Source organism: Stenella coeruleoalba (assembly GCF_951394435.1).
Source record: "Stenella coeruleoalba genome assembly, chromosome: X".
In the NCBI taxonomy this organism is placed as follows: domain Eukaryota; kingdom Metazoa; phylum Chordata; class Mammalia; order Artiodactyla; family Delphinidae; genus Stenella; species Stenella coeruleoalba.
In genome coordinates, this window is record NC_137152.1 from 4,346,368 (window position 1) to 4,362,197 (window position 15,830).

General features: G+C 44.8%; 1 protein-coding gene across 7 annotated transcripts in view; it reads right to left on the reverse strand.

The window, feature by feature from the left end:
- NLGN4X (neuroligin 4 X-linked) overlaps positions 1-15,830 on the reverse strand; it is a 921,956-nt gene that overhangs the window by 660,843 nt on the left and 245,283 nt on the right. The window contains exon 1 of one of the 7 annotated variants that reach the window (XM_079910743.1): positions 8,920-9,571. The exons of the other annotated variants lie outside the window; for them this stretch is intronic. The gene's annotated coding sequence lies outside the window, so the exon portion shown is untranslated. Of the gene's footprint in view, positions 1-8,919; positions 9,572-15,830 lie in introns of those variants that run through there. 7 annotated transcript variants of the gene reach the window in all.

Sequence of the window (15,830 nt, forward strand, 5' to 3'; positions counted from 1 at the left end):
AATTAAGCTGACCATCAACAGACCAGCAAGAGGAAAGACAGGTTTTTACATAAAGGCGTCCAGCAAAACATGGGAGTCAAGGAGACAGTTAGAATTGGGGGCTTATACAGCATCTTAACGGGGTGGGGCGGTGTGTGGAGGGCCAGCTATGGGAAAACCAAGGACTGTTCGAGAAGATAAATGGGCCCTAAGGAGAAGAGATGGGAGGCATGATAGCTAAGCAACAATGTTCTTTCGGATGTGGGGCCCACCTCTAGTCTTTGGAGATAAGAGTCCATCTTCCCTAGTGGTTCCTAGAGAGGGCACTTATGACCATGCAGTTCTTTGGAGTTCTTTGTGGAGGTTTTGATTTTAGACAGATCAAAGAGTTCGGGGGAAAAAAAACCCCAGCTTATTCTCAAATGCCTTCAACTCATCTTTTTCACGTCTCAGCGGTGTTTCTGGACCCTTTCTCCCTAGTGGGGATCAAAGCCCCCTTGCATAGCAATCAAGCCTTTGCATTTACTGGTGGTCACCGTCTAACCTCACCACGGCCACGGCGTGCCAACACTGGGCCCCTTGTATCGACGGCACACAGTGGGGAGTTGGACATGGAAAGACAGGGTCACGGTATCGAACCCGGAGTCATGGGATCGGGGCTTTCGAACAGCATCTAGATGGGAGTCTCAGGGGAAGGGTTTTGAGGCAGAGGGAAGCTTGCACACAGGACGCAGGGCTCACGTCTACAAAGTCGCTGCCAGGTGCAGAGATGATGCTGCATCCGAAGCGACGCATGGGATTTTAAGCTTCCGTTCACGGCACTCAGGAGTCCGGGAAGCATCTGAGCGCGGCTGCGGTGACACGAGTACGCTTGAACGTTCGTGATGGCACGCGGGCGGCACGCTCTCACCGCCCATCCTACGCTAAGATCCCCAGGTGCTGAAACCCCATCTCCCGTCAGGTACGTCTGCCCCCAGCTTTCGCACAGAGGAGAGACTCGGCTGTTGCCTTCTCAGCCTGTGGCCAGCATTAGAACGTCTAGTTCCCTCGGTGAAAGACAAAAAAAAAAAAAAAAAAAAAAAATGTGCCGGAAAACGAACGAGCTGATTGTAGGTGAGCTATTACAAGACAGGGAACGTTCATTTAAGGAGGGACATCTCAGAGAAAAGGACTGGAGCCTGGGCGTTCGCAAAAGCAAGCAGACAGGGGCATCGTCCTCGGCGTGTGCCAGTGATGGGGGGAGTGAGGCGACTGTTCCCTGGGGCTATTCAAGGGAGGGGGGCCTTGACCGTAAGCCCCGTGCTGGAATAGAAAGCGTGGGCGGGATGCGTTGACCCGGGCTATTCCGAGAGCTCAGGGCTCAGGCAAAGCTACCCCTGGCCACCTTGGTAGCCAGTCTCCAGGGTGCGCACGGAGCGCCACCTTCAAGCTTCCAGAGAGATAGAAGCCCGGCTGCCCCCAGAGGCGATTACCGTAATTGCTGGAGGAGCCTCAGCTGTCCACACGCGATTACCGTAATTGCTGGAGGAGCCTCAGCTGTCCACACGCTACACGAACTCTTCGTGTTTGAGGCTCTCGTTGAATTTAAAAATCACACTTCGAAAAACTTCTTAAAATTCCTAGCTCATGACTGATATTCCTGAGATCTTACTAAGCAGATTTGTAAGGCAGGACCAAATGTGTTAACTTCCATCAAGATTTTCGTATAGATGAGCTGTTAGCGGCGTCTTTATCGTTTTCCGTCCGCCTGCGGTGGGCTTTTGATCTACAAACGTAGGAATTCACCCCGTTCCATTCTCTTAAATGCCAAAAAGACAACTACTATGTGTTCATACCTTAATACCCTATATGACGTAGTATATCCCTGACTGCACAGAACTACCATTTTCCCAGGCATTGATGAGAGTTGAATGTTTTCTTACAAGATTACACATCTGTATTTGGGGTGAAAGTCCACAGAATGGCTTCTGTTTCTGTCCACACAAAGGCTTCTTCCTCCCCCGTACCCATCCGCTCGTAGAGCTGGACACTGGGGATATTTTCATACCCCCCCGCAGGACCTGTGGTGTCATCCCTTTTTGTCACAATGCCAGGCGAATTAGGATCCAAGAGAGCAGCATATTTCCGGAAGCCAAACCGCTACACCCCAGGAGAGCCAGCCAGATTTAACGTGTGACCACGGACACACACACATCCAAATGAAATGTATTCCCAACTGCCTTCTCCTTTTCTGGGTCCCCCAAATGCTCTGTCCACTGTGACATCAGCTGGCACTCGGTCTAGTGTGAAGGAGGGACAGCTGGAGTGCAAAGAGACAGCTGTCCTAACCAGTGTAGATAAAATATCTCACCGGGACAGCATTTCTTGCCGGTCACAAGCTTGGATCATCTTGACCCCTTCCCCCAGCTGATAAGCTAAGAGGGGGATGTGTAATTCTTCCCAAGACGCAGGAGGCACTACACTTATCTCAAAACATCAGCCACAGAGGACCTAAGTTTTAAGGCGGAAACTTAATTCAGAGGGAAACGTGATCCACCAGAGAAGCAGTTCCAAGGGGAAAGGAAAGTTCACAAGAAACAGAAAGGAAAAAGGGAAATACCAACTCTGCACGCCACCTGCGGAAGAGTCCCTTTCGGCCCAAGAAGGGGACCTCATGCTGTATTCTCAACATGTTTCAGAATTCCTGGACGCTGGGCGATTTTGTGTGCATGGGTGCTTACTTGGTTGCTGAAGAGATGACACCCAGAAAAAAACAGTTCCCTCTGAAGGACAGTGGAGAGTCGGCAGCTCCAAATCCATGTCAGGGCCAATATCAACTATGATCTTAATAAGCACTGATGCTTCGTCCTTTTCCACAACCCAATAACACAACTGCACTTGAAGTGGCTAAGCTCACAGAAGGGTGAAGTCATTACACTCGTAATAAGATATAAAAAAAATGAACACATTGTAACAGTTTTATTTAACTAGACAACTGAGGAATGCAAAAGTCGATGGTATCACTGGTTCCGAGGAAAAGTTTTTTTAAAGGATAAAATTATAGGCTGGGAATGTTGATGTGAAGGTGTACATGGAAAGTCAAGTGGCTTTTCCCCAGGGTGTGGGACACAGCTAATTAAACCTGTTTAAGCCCAAAGGGAACAGGAAAGAATTTTTGGGTCTCTAAGAAGTATTTTGCACTGCTATCTGTCACCCACAATTTAGGGAGTTGTAAAATAGTTCAGGTAACTCAGGAAACTGCTGTGCGTAGGCAATACATAGTCTTCTTTGAAGCACTTTTCCCCCCCACCATTCTGTATCCCTAAATTCACATCCCAGGGAACCTCATTCTTTCAGATTTGATTTGTGTTAAATCCCACACCATTTTCCTTCTGAATACCATGTGACTCTCAAGTTAAACTCGTGTATTTTTAGTAAATGACACAGAACGTAAACACGCAAACGTGCACTGTCCCTTCCAAGAAAACAATCAGACTTTGGAACTCTTAAGTGCATTGTGAATACCCAAGATATGTTTTGAAGTCTCTGCTCAGGATTCTCCTTAGAACCCACCACAGGTTACTTCGAACAACCTCATTGGCGGCAAAATTATTTTCCTCATGTTCTGGTTCATTTTCTGGAGCAATCAAAAGCCATTTATGAGTAAGTTTAAAAAAACAGGTGGGGTGGATGGACCTAGAAATTATTATACTAAGTGAAGTAAGTCAGACCAAGAAAGACAAATACCATAGGATAACTTTTATACGTGAAATCTAAAAACTGACACAAATGAACGTATTTCCTAAATAGAAATAGACTTGCAAACACAGAAGACAAACTAATGGTTACCAAAGGGGAAGCGGGGAGAGGGATAAATTAGGCGTTTGGGATTAAAATATACACACTGCTGTATATAAAATAGATAAACAACAAGGACCTACTGAATAGCACAGGGGACTATACTCAATATCTTGTATATATCACATAATTTATATGTATGTATGTATAACTGATCACTTTGCCATACACCTGAAACACGGTAAATCAACTATACTATACTTCAGTTCAACTATATCAACTATACTTCAGTTAAAACACACACACACACAACTGGAAAAAAACACTGTGGTTTCATAAATAGAAATATACTATAGAGATCTTACTCAACTTACAATGGAGCTGCATTCCAATAAACCCATTGTAAATTGAAAATGTAAGTCAAAACTGCATTTAATACACAATCTACTAAACATCATAGTTTAGCCTAGTTTACCTTAAATGTGCTTACAACACTTACATTAGCCTACAGTTGGGCAAAATCATCTGACACAAAGCCTATTTTATAATAAAGTGTTGAATATCTCATGTAAAACACACACACACACACACACACACACACACACACACACACACACACGGACTCCAAGCTGAAGAATAACATTCTGAATTTAAAAGCAAGGAAAACTGTCAGTGTAGCCTAGACTGGATCGTCCCCTTTTGAACCAGTAGCATTTTCCCCCAATCTGAAGGCTTAGACAGGATTGTCAGTAAAATAAAAAAGTAAACACTATGCGGTCCGACCACTGTAATCTGTAAATAAAGTATGTATAGGGCAACCTCTGTGCTTCCACAGGAGACGATGCTCTGTTTAGACCACATTCTTCCTGCTAAATGATTCCGATTCTCTTCAGAGCCTTGCCTCGCCTCTGAGTGACTTCACAACTCAGAAGGTTCCAAATGACCGAGAGCACTGCAAAATAATTCTTGTCAACAGACACGAAAATTCTGCCTTTGGAAATTCAATTGACTTCTCTGCCCCACAAAAACGGAAGTCCGTTGGCTTCCATTTGTCCGTTCACGTCCATGTTTTTGACCTAGAGATAGGACTCTTCTTTGGATCATTCTAGGACAGAGTTTAACAACCTACCACTGGTTCACTCAGCAATAATGCGTTAAATGCCATCTTGAACATCTGTTCATTTTATATCTATCTGAGAGTCGAGGTTTTACCTTTTCTTTGAAAATTATCCTTTCAAAGACCTTTTTTTTCATAGAATGGACTTGCCTTTTGGAAAAGAAGCATAGCAAAAACTTCCCAAGGAAGATTTATTGACAAAGTTCCACCTAGAGATGTATTTCAAATTTCCATTGAGAAAACAATCACAAGATAGAACTCTAGTTTATGATGCTGAGCTCCTGTCTTGGAAAAGTTTGTCAGTTTCCTGACCTTTTTTGTTTCCTTACAGTGCAAACTCCAAACAGAGCTTGAATGTCAAGCTTGTGATAAATCTTTTTAAAAAAATTGATAATGCTTGTCAGCAAAACCGTTTCTGGTTTGCTTTGGGCTGTTAGTCCTGTCTCACTGTTGGGGTTCAGGACGTGCTACCCCAAAACATGACATGTTGGCATATGGAGTATTTTAAACTGAAGGAGTTTGAGAAAAGGACTGAAGCAGGAAGGTCACACTGATGTCTTCCTTCCACCCCACCCCCCAAGCTTGCTCTTCTTCCCTAAAACAGGTCATTAAACTCCCATGTGAGAGGCGCCCTCGCTGCACCAGGAGGAGAGAAGACGTTCCCAACACCAGAGATGGGGATTTGGGGGCTGAGAAATCTGTACAGGATAAACCTTGTTAAACTAACCCTCACCTTCCTAGTTACTTCATCGCCCTTTACTACCCCAAGCCCAAACCCCTTTGTCTTGTCAATTCTGCACAAATTTATTGTTTGTCTGAAAGGTATACAAGCTTCCTGCCCAGCTCACTTTCTTGGGTTTTCATTCTCTTGTGAAGGCTCCCAGGTAAACATTTAATAAAATGTGTCTGCCTTTCTCCTGTTGATCTCTCTGTGTCTGCTTCATTTTCAGACCCAGCTCGAGACCCGAAAAGGGCGGAGGAGAATTCTTCCTCCTTTATACTGTCATAGAGATAGTCTCAGAAGTCAGACCTCTTGCCATCATGTGGTCCTTCTCTTGCTTTTTCCTTCAAGCAGTCGGTAAGAAATCTGGCCACGACTGGCCAGGGGCAACAGGGCACGGGCTTTCTGGGTGGAGACCCAGACCGTTAAAAGGGGACCAGCTGGGAACTGACCTGAAGCTTGGAGAGGACATCTCAGCTGCTAACGCCCGCTTGTGTCCCAGCTCTCGGAAGCCATCGCCTTGGTCTCCTAAAATTTCCTGGAGGAAAAGCTACGGGCCGTGTACTCATCTGGAGAAGCAGATTTTCTTCCGAACTGTCTGGTTGCTGACAGAATTCATTTCTTGGTGGCTGTCGAACTCAGAATCGTTGGCTTCAGAGAGACTCTGCTGTATCACGTGTCTTGCCCCTAAAGCTTCTCTGAAAAGGCTGAGTGAAGTGGTCAGGTCCCTCCAGGGCAATCTGACTACTGATTTACTCAGCGTCTATGTTTGGGTTAGGGACCTTAATCAGCTCTAAAATACGGCATCTACTAAAAACCCTTCACCTCTGCTATACACAACCTAATCACTGGACTGACCTCCATCACATGCAAAGACCATGCCCACACTCAAAGGCAGGGACTATACAGGATGTACAGACCAGGGGGTGGAACTCTTGGGAGGGTCTGTATCATTCTGTCCCTTGCAGTTGTCAAAAAATCAGATATTCTCCTAGAGATTCTGTGCAGTGCTCTAACAGGACTGAGGAAATCAGTTTTGTCTATGACTTGAGCAATGTCAATTTGATTTTAAAGGTCATCTTTCTTTTTACCTTCACCCAAAAGACTTAATTAAGCTGCGGATACCTCTAATGAGAGATTTTGCTGGTGGCTGAGAAATGAGCAGCATGGAATAAACGTGCTCCTCTATTTTTAACAAAATTCTTCTGCTAGCTGCTAATTTGCTTTATTCTCAGTAGAGTTAACTCAGGTATTCAGTGCAATAGACTGAATGTTTGTGTCCAACCCCCCCCCCAAAAATTCATATATGGGATTCTGACCCACATGGGATGGTATTAGCGCTGGGGTCTTTTGGAGGTGATCAGGTCGTGAGTTCCCATGAATGGGATTAGTGCCCTTATAAACGGGACCCCAGACAGTGCCCTCACCCCTCCCACCATGTGAGGACACAGCAAGAAGACGGCCATCTATGCACCAGAAAGTGTGACCTAACAAGACAATAAATTTGCTGATGCCTCGATCTTGAACTTCCCAGCCTCCAGAACTATGAGAAGTAAATGTCTGTTGTTTAAGCCTCCCAGTCTATGGCATTTTATTTTGAATTTTATATTCTTTTAATACAGCAGGTTCTTATTAGTTATCTATTTTGTACATATTAGTGTATATATGTCAATCCCAATGTCCCAATTCATTTTTGTTATAGCAGCCTAAACTAAGATATTCAGATTCAGGAGAGAGCTCGTAACTCTTGGAGGATGAGATAGTGTACTTGTCCAAAATAGCAAAATAAAAGAACATCATGCATTGTTTGTATTTATAGCTGAGTCTCTTTACCATCATTTAAGATTTCTGAGTGAAGCTCTTTGGTACTAGGTATGACTCAGGAACGGAAGCCAAGAGTACAGGTGGTGGGATTTGAGATGGGCAAAGGACCATATACATTTCCACTCAAGTACCTTCATTCAGCGATGAAGCACTCAAGGCCCTGACATGGCCGGGCTTCCCACTGGTCACAGGGGGAGTGGGTTTGGGATGCAACAAGACCCCGATTCTCAGAATTCCAGCCCCCTGAGTACTCCATTCTGCTCTGTCCTCTGTTGCTGAGGGATGATGACCTCATACACTGGGAGGTCTGCACAGCCAGGAAATGCTAAACGTCTATGCTGGAAAGTAACAGAATCCAATCTCTCTACGAAACTATAGCATATTTGTACTTGGAATTCTCTGAGTGCAGTTCTAGCCTTTGGACCTCAAGAGAGACAGGATAACACCTGAACACCAACCCCAAGTCAACAAAAGCAACAAGGTCATAGGAAGACTCAGTTCAAGCAATCAACATCAAGAGGGTGGAAGCAGCAGGAAGGTGGGCGGGGGTAAAACATACGGATACACGAAAAAGGTGAGGGTCCCTGTGGTCTAGAAGGAGGGAAAATGAAGAGCTGGGACCACACGGTTCCCTCCTATACATTCAGTCTCGCCCGAGCACAGGTTCTAGGTACATCAGGTTCTTCACCTGGATTCAGCTTCAGACCCATCTTCATCCTAATTCTGCCAGACTCGTGTTTCAGTGCCCGTCACGGGACTACTGCCCGGTTTGTGAACCCAGTTCTCTGCTCTGCACCACCTCACACACCTGGGATAACAACGCAAGCCCTGGCTCCTCACGCCTCAAAACTTTTCTTGCCAACTTGCCTAGTCCCCCAGTTTCTCCAAAATGGGGGTTTTGCTTTCTTCTTGCTAATTTTTTTTTTTTTTTTTTTTTTACCAGAAAAGTCCTCCTCCTAAGCCGTGATCAAACTGGACTATGTATATGAACCCCATTGGAGTGCTTGTCAATTAAAACACTCACTGCTTTGCAGCAACACGGATGGACTTGGAGGGTATCATGCTAAGTGAAGTAAGTCACACAGAGAAAGACAAATACTGTACATATCACTTACACGTGGAATCTAAAAAAATGCAACAAACTAGTGAATATAACTGAAAAGAAGCAGACTCACAGATACAGAGAACAAACTAGAGATTACCACTGGGGAGAGGGAAGGGGGAGGGGCCAACGTAGGGGTAGGGGGTTAGGAGGCACAAACTGTTAGGTATAAAATAAGCTACAAGGATATACTGTCCAACATGGGGAATATGGCCAGTATTTTATAATAACTACAAATGGAACATAACCTATAAAAATTGTGAGTCAATATAGTGTACACCTGTAACTTATACAATATTGTAGGGCAACTATACTTAAAACATTTTTTAATTAAAAAACTAATGAAAACACTCCTTGCTGAATCCACTCCCTCCTCCCCACCTGCCCCATCCCGAGTACCTGACTGACGAGGTGCGGCTTGGGGTGAGAGTCTGCATTTCTAAGGGGCTCCCAGGAGCTGGTGAGGCAGCCGGTCTGGAACCACACCTCGGGAGCCACGACGCTACGAGGCAACATGGCGTCACCGATCATGAGTTCCGCTGTCCGTTCTCCCTGGTTTCAACTGCCTGGTTTTGTCAGCATCCACCTAGGGAGCTAACCTTCTCCAGGTGATCGTAGCGGGTAACCCTATGCCTTCCCCACCTCCAGTCTCCAATGCTGTAAGGCAGGCAGCATTAGCTCCATCCTATCAATGAGGAAATCGGGCTTGGAGCTACTGAAGAACTTTCTCTCTGCACAGAGTTTACAAAAGGCCAAATCAGGATGCCAGCTGAGTCTCTCCCACTGTACTGTCACGCCAAAGGTCAACTCTCTTCTTTTAGAATCCGGCTTCTGACAAATGTCCGTTCCCTTTCCTCTTTCCATCTCTTTCCGACGCTCCTGAAAGCAGTGGCTCACAGGTAGTCCACCGGGAGCCAGAACAGGACCCCAGAGATCAGTCGTTTTGGAAGCCCCAAGTTCAGGTTCAGCCTGTCCTCACCCATCAGAGACCACGTCGCAGTGGCTCTTGGACTACCTTCTAGACGTCAGCCAGCGTCTGTCTGCCCTTGTGAGGTGGAGAGGCACGGTTTGGAGAAGGATCCAGTTTCACGGCTTTCCCTGATTGGCAGGTAGAGCTACCCAAAGGTTAATTACGCCTCATATCGCCAGGTGGCCACAGTTTAGAAATTAGCAGCGCGGGGTGAGAAACGGGCAGTTTAGCACTGCAGTAGCTGCCCAGGTGTCCTTTATGGAAGTTGTCATAATTGATATTTTCTGGGTGACTCTTCAACTCACGGCCATTGTACATTAAAATGGACCCTAGGGGCTTCCCTGGTGGCGCAGAGGTTGAGAGTCCGCCTGCCAATGTAGGGGACACGAGTTCGTGCCCTGGTCCGGGAAGATCCCACATGCCGCGGAGTGGCTGGGCCCGTGAGTCATGGCCGCTGGGCCTGGGCGTCCGGAGCCTGTGCTCTGCAACGGGAGAGGCCGCAACAGTGAGAGGCCCGCGTACCGCAAAAAAAAAAAAAAAAAAAAAAAAAAAAAAAAAAAAAAAGATGGACCTTAAGCACTTATCAACGTTGGTAAATGTAATTACTCACATAAATTCAACAACTGAACCATCTCAAGTTAATTAGGTCAACGGCAGTTTAGAACTTTGGGTCGACAGCAGCGTTCTCTGTTTGCAGGAGCGCAGAGAAACGCCCATCTTGAAAGGAGGATATGGCAGGGAGAAAGGATGCTTCCCGCGTGGAAAAGGCATTCCGTGACTCTGCGAATGAGGGAATGTGCGGGCTGGCGTCTCAACTCCCATCCGAGCCCCCTCTCCACCCAAACAGGACAGACATTCAGACTGGATGGCTCACCGAAAATGACACGAGGAGAAATGACCAAAGAGAGAGAACTGGAGGAGGTTCCTTTTTATCCTAATTTTGTCCCTCTGGAAACTGGACGTAGCCATTAAAGGTCACACAGACTCCCTCTCTCATTCAGCAACATGTAGCACTTTGCCATTTCCCAATGCCCTGCTGTGGGGATTTTCTTCCCCCTGAATGAACTCAATAAGTTGTCAGAGCAAAACGTCCTGTTTAAGTACGGGAGCACATCTGGTTCAATTTCCTACTTTCGATCTATTTTCGTTGTACCCTCATTGTGTTACAAGAGCCCACGGAGCTATCCAAGACAATAAAAATGTTACCCAATGATATTGTGTTAAAAAAAAAAAGAGTCTCTTTTTAAAAAGTTTATAAGTTCTCTCTCTCTGTATGTGTGTATATATATATATATATACACACACACACACACATAGATACACGTTATTTATGTTAATTACATATATATATTATTTCCAATAGATAATGTATTTCTTGAGAGTAGCCTGTATCACAATTTTTTATCCTAAACACCTTAAAACAAGATTAAACTGCCACAGATAGTTAACACACTTTTTTATTTTTTCTTGCGGTATGTGGGCCTCTCACTGCTGTGGTCTCTCTCGTTGCGGAGCACAGGCTCCGGACACACAGGCTCAGCGGCCATGGCTCACGGGCCCAGCCGCTCCGTGGCATGAGGGATCTTCCCGGACCGGGGCACGAACCCGCGTCCCCTGCATCGGCAGGCGGACTCTCAACCACTGCGCCACCAGGGAAGCCCCAACACACTTTCTGAACAAATGAATAGTTAAAAAAAACTTTTATTGAAGTATAGTTGATTTACAGTGTTGTGTTAATTCCTGCCACATGGCAACGTGACTCAGTTATACATACGTATACATTCTTTTTCATATTTTCCATTATGGTTTATCACAGGATATTGAATTTAGTGCCCTGTGCTCTACAGTAGGAGCTTGTTGTCTATCCATCCTATATATACTAGTTTGCATCTGCTAATCCCAAACTCCCAATCCTTCCCTCCCCCACCCCCCCCACCCCCTTGGCAACCAGAAGTCTGTTCTCTGTGTCTGTGAGTCTATTTCTGTTTTGTAGATAAGTCCATTTGTGTCATACTTTAGATTCCACATACAAGTGATATCATATGGTATTTGTCTTTCTCTGTCTGACTTACTTCACTCAGTATGATAATCTCTAGGTTCACCCATGTTGCTGCAAATGGCCTTATTTCATTCCTTTTCATGGCTGAGTAATATTCCATTGTGTATATGTACCACATCTTCTTTATCCATTCATCTGTCAAAGGACACTTAGGTTGCTTCCATGTCCTGATTATTGCAAATAGTGCTGCTATGGGCATAGGGGTGCATGTATCTTTTTGAATTAGAGTTTTCTCTTCTTTTTTGGATATACACCCAGGAGTGGGATTGCAGGGTCATATGGCAACTCTATTTTCACTGAACAAAAGAATATTTTAATTGCTCTGTTGGGTTGTTAATTTCAATGTTTTCCCCCCTCTTCCATGAACTAAGTTATCTTTATTTGGAAATAGGGTGACCATGCATCCTGGTTTGCTGAGGACTTTTGGGGGGCTTAGCATGGAAAGTCCTACGTCCAGAGACCCAGATGGTTGGTGAGGCTATTTGGAAAGATTACGCCTTCAGCTTTTTACATTCCTTTTCCCAGATTCTTGTGAGTTGTTGCCCCTACACAAACTCTTCCAATTCCTGTATCTCCAATTTGTCCTAGCTATAGAAAGGAACCATGCATTTCTCTCACTGAACAAAAGCCCCCACTAGTGGTCTAGGGATCTACATCCTTTGGAGAAAAATGTGTCAGAGGAACCGAAGGAGGAGGAGATAGACTATCCCTGTTATAAACGAGACCTAAAGTTCAAGTATTAAACAGATGCATATTTACTGGGTTTGCTGTTGACAAATAGAGTAGTAGGAGTACACCATCTTCCTCAGGTTCCTTTTTAAAAAAAAATTATTTATTTATTTATTTATTTTTGGCTGCGTTGGGTCTTCGTTGCTGTGCACAGGCTTTCTCTAGTTGCGGCGAGCGGGGGCTACTCTTTCTTGTGGTGCGCGGGCTTCTCACTGCGGTGGCTTCTCTTGTTGTGGAGCACGGGCTCTAGGCGCGCGGGATTCAGTAGTCGTGGCTCGCAGGCTCAGTAGTTGTGGCTCGCGGGCTCTAGAGCGCAGGCTCAGCAGTTGTGGCGCACGGGCTTAGTTGCTCTGCGGCATGTGGGATCTTCCCGGACCAGGGCTTGAACCCATGTCCCCTGCATTGGCAGGCGGATTCTTAACCACTGAGCCACCAGGGAAGCCCTCTCAGGTTCCATTTTTAAATCTGAGGCTAAATAGTGTCACTGTCAAAAATCCTCTCCAAAGATGTATGTGCCTAGTGACAGAGGCCCTGAGGAAGAGTCTGTGTGTGTCCTAACCATGCTGTAACAAATTCCCGCAAATGCAATGGCTTAAGACAACACCAGTGTACTTTTGTACAGTTCTGGAGGTCAGAAGTCAGATGTAGGCTTTGATATATAAGATGGATAAAAAACAAGGTCCTACTGTAGAGCACAGGGAACTCTGTTCAATATCCTGTGATAAACCGTCATGGAAAAGAATCTAAAATAAGGAATGTATAACTGAATCACTCTGCTGTCCAGCATAATGAACACAACATTGTAAAGCAACTATAGTTTGATTTTAAAACAAAGTCGGAAATGCATCTCGCTGGGCGGATACCAAGGTGCGGGGAAGGCTGTGCTCTGGAGGCCGCGGGCAGAATTTGCTCCCTTGCCTGTTCCAGCTTCTAGAGGCCGCCTGCATCCTCTGGTTCGTGATCCCTTCACAGGCAACAGCGTAGCGTCTTCCAACGACCCCATGCTTCCCGTGTCACAGCTTCTTCTCTGACTCTGCTGCCTTGTGCCTATAAGGACCCATGTGAGCACATCGGCAACCCCAGATAACCTCCACCTCTCAAGATCCTCCACTTAACCTCATCAGCAAAGTCCCTTTTGCCTTGTAAGGTTGCCCACTGGCTGACTGGGGGTGAGGACCGGCATCTTTGGGGGGCATCATTCGGAGTCGCCTGGGTTTTGCTCAGCGTTTTGCTGACCCCAGAAGGCAAGATTATGTCAGGTCTGAAAGCATCATCTGAACGGGAAAGCGGGACACACTTCCATTTTTATCACAGACCCATGTCCTTTGGGCTCTGTCAAAGCTGACACTCATTCTTTTTCTGAAAACTGAGATAAAACGGACATTTAATATTGTATCTGTTTTAGGTGCATGACATAATAGTTTGATATAGGTATATATTCTGAAATGACTCCCACAGTGAGTTTAGTTAACATATATCACCTCATATACGTACAATTTTTTAAAAGATGTTTTTGATGTGGACCCTTTTTTAAAGTCTGGATTGAATTTGTTACAATACTGCTTCTGTTTTATGTTTTCGTTTTGTGGCCACGAGGCATGTGGGATCTTAGCTCCCCAACCAGGGATCGGACCCACACCCCCTGCGTTGGAAGGCGAAGTCTTAACCACCAGACCGCCAGGGAAGTCCCTCGTTACAATCTGTTTTTTTAAGTTGGAATGAGAGCTTTTAAGATCTACTCTCTTAGCCACTTTCAAATATACTGTGAAATATTGTTAACTATAGCCACCATGCTACATCTCAAGGACTTATCACTGGAATTCTGCGACCTTTGACCCCCTTCACCCATTTCACCCAGGCCCCCCCCACCACCACTGGCAACCACCAATCTGTTCTCTTGTTTCTATGAGTGTTGTTTTTTTTTTTAACATTCCACATGTAAGTGAGGTCATACAGTATTTGTCTTTCTCCGTTTGACTTATTTCATTCAGCTTAATGCTCTCAAGGTCCAGCCATGGTGTTGCACATGGCAGGATTTACATCTTCCTCATGGCTGAATAATATTCCGTTTTATATATGTACCACATCTCTTTGTCCATTCATCTGTGGATGGACCGAGCCCACCACGTGCCACAACTACTGAAGCCCGCACACCTAGAGCCTGTGTTCCGTAAAAAGAGAAGCCACCGCAGTGAGAAGCCCGTGCGCCGCAACGAAGAGTAGCTCCCACTCGCCCCAACTAGAGAAAGCCCACGCGCAGCAACGAAGACCCAACGCAGCCGAAAATAAATAAATTAAAAAATAAATGAATAGATTGTGAATAGATATGAGAAAAAAGTTTAGGTTGTTTCCATGTCTTGGCTATTATAAACAGTGCTGCTGTGAACATCGGGGTGCAGGTATCTTTTCAGGATAGTGATTTTATTTCCTTTGGATAAATACCCAGAAGTGGAATTGCTGGATTATCTGGTAATTCTATTTTTAATTTTTTGAGGAACCTCCATCGTGTTTCCACAGTGGCTGCAACAATTTACATTCCCACCAACAGTGCACAAGGGTTCCCCTTTCTCCACACCCTCTCCAGCATTTATTATCTCTTGTCTTTTGGATAAAAGCCATTCTAACAGGTATGACGTCATATCGTACTACGGTTTTGATTTGCATTTCCTGGGCGACTAGTGACGTTGAGCACCTTTTCATGTACCTGTTGGCCATCTGTAAGTCTTCTTTGGAAAAAATGTCTATTCAGATTCTCCTCTGACACTCATTTTTAACTGATTCATTAGCTCCTGAAGCTAAGTCACGAGAAGATGGAACTCATCGCTTTACGGGTCTAAATGCCGCATCTTGATGAACAAACATTAAGAGAAGCATCCACCAGTGACCAAAATTTTATCCCTTCATGAAAAGAGTGCATTCCCAAACTGAATATTTTAGCTTTTCATCCGACTTTCACTTAGCTATTTTCTCAAGGTGAGATGCTACTTATAGATCTGCAACTCATCTTAAACTACTTTTTCTGATGTCGCTAAAGAAAAGAAAAAAGTCCCAAATAGCATCAGAAGAATGCAAATATTAGCACGCTGCTCATATTCAACCGTTTCTGACCTACAAAAAAATCTCAATTTCATGTAGCTCAACCTGGAAGTAATTCATTAAATGAGAACTTGCCATTTACACCGTCCTTCAGTATGAGAACGTGAATTGAGAGAGATGAATGATGGATATTTTGGTCTCATTGTCTGAAATGGTTTGTACTGAATTCAAGAAGTATTGATTCATTGATTTACTCATTCTTTCAAGGAAGATTTATGAATATTCATTGCGTGTCCATAAATAGGCTGTATTGTGTGGGTACAAAAGAAGGATGAAACACAATCTCTACCCTAAAGAAAAGATTCAGTGTGGTCTGATTCTGGCATGTTCTAGAAAAGGTGGTGATCTCAGGAAAATGAGCACCTTTCTGTACTTCTTTGCCACAGTCTTGGAGTATTTTAAAAGCCCTAGAAGATATTACCCAGCTTCTTTCTAATTTCCAGTTAAAGATACAAA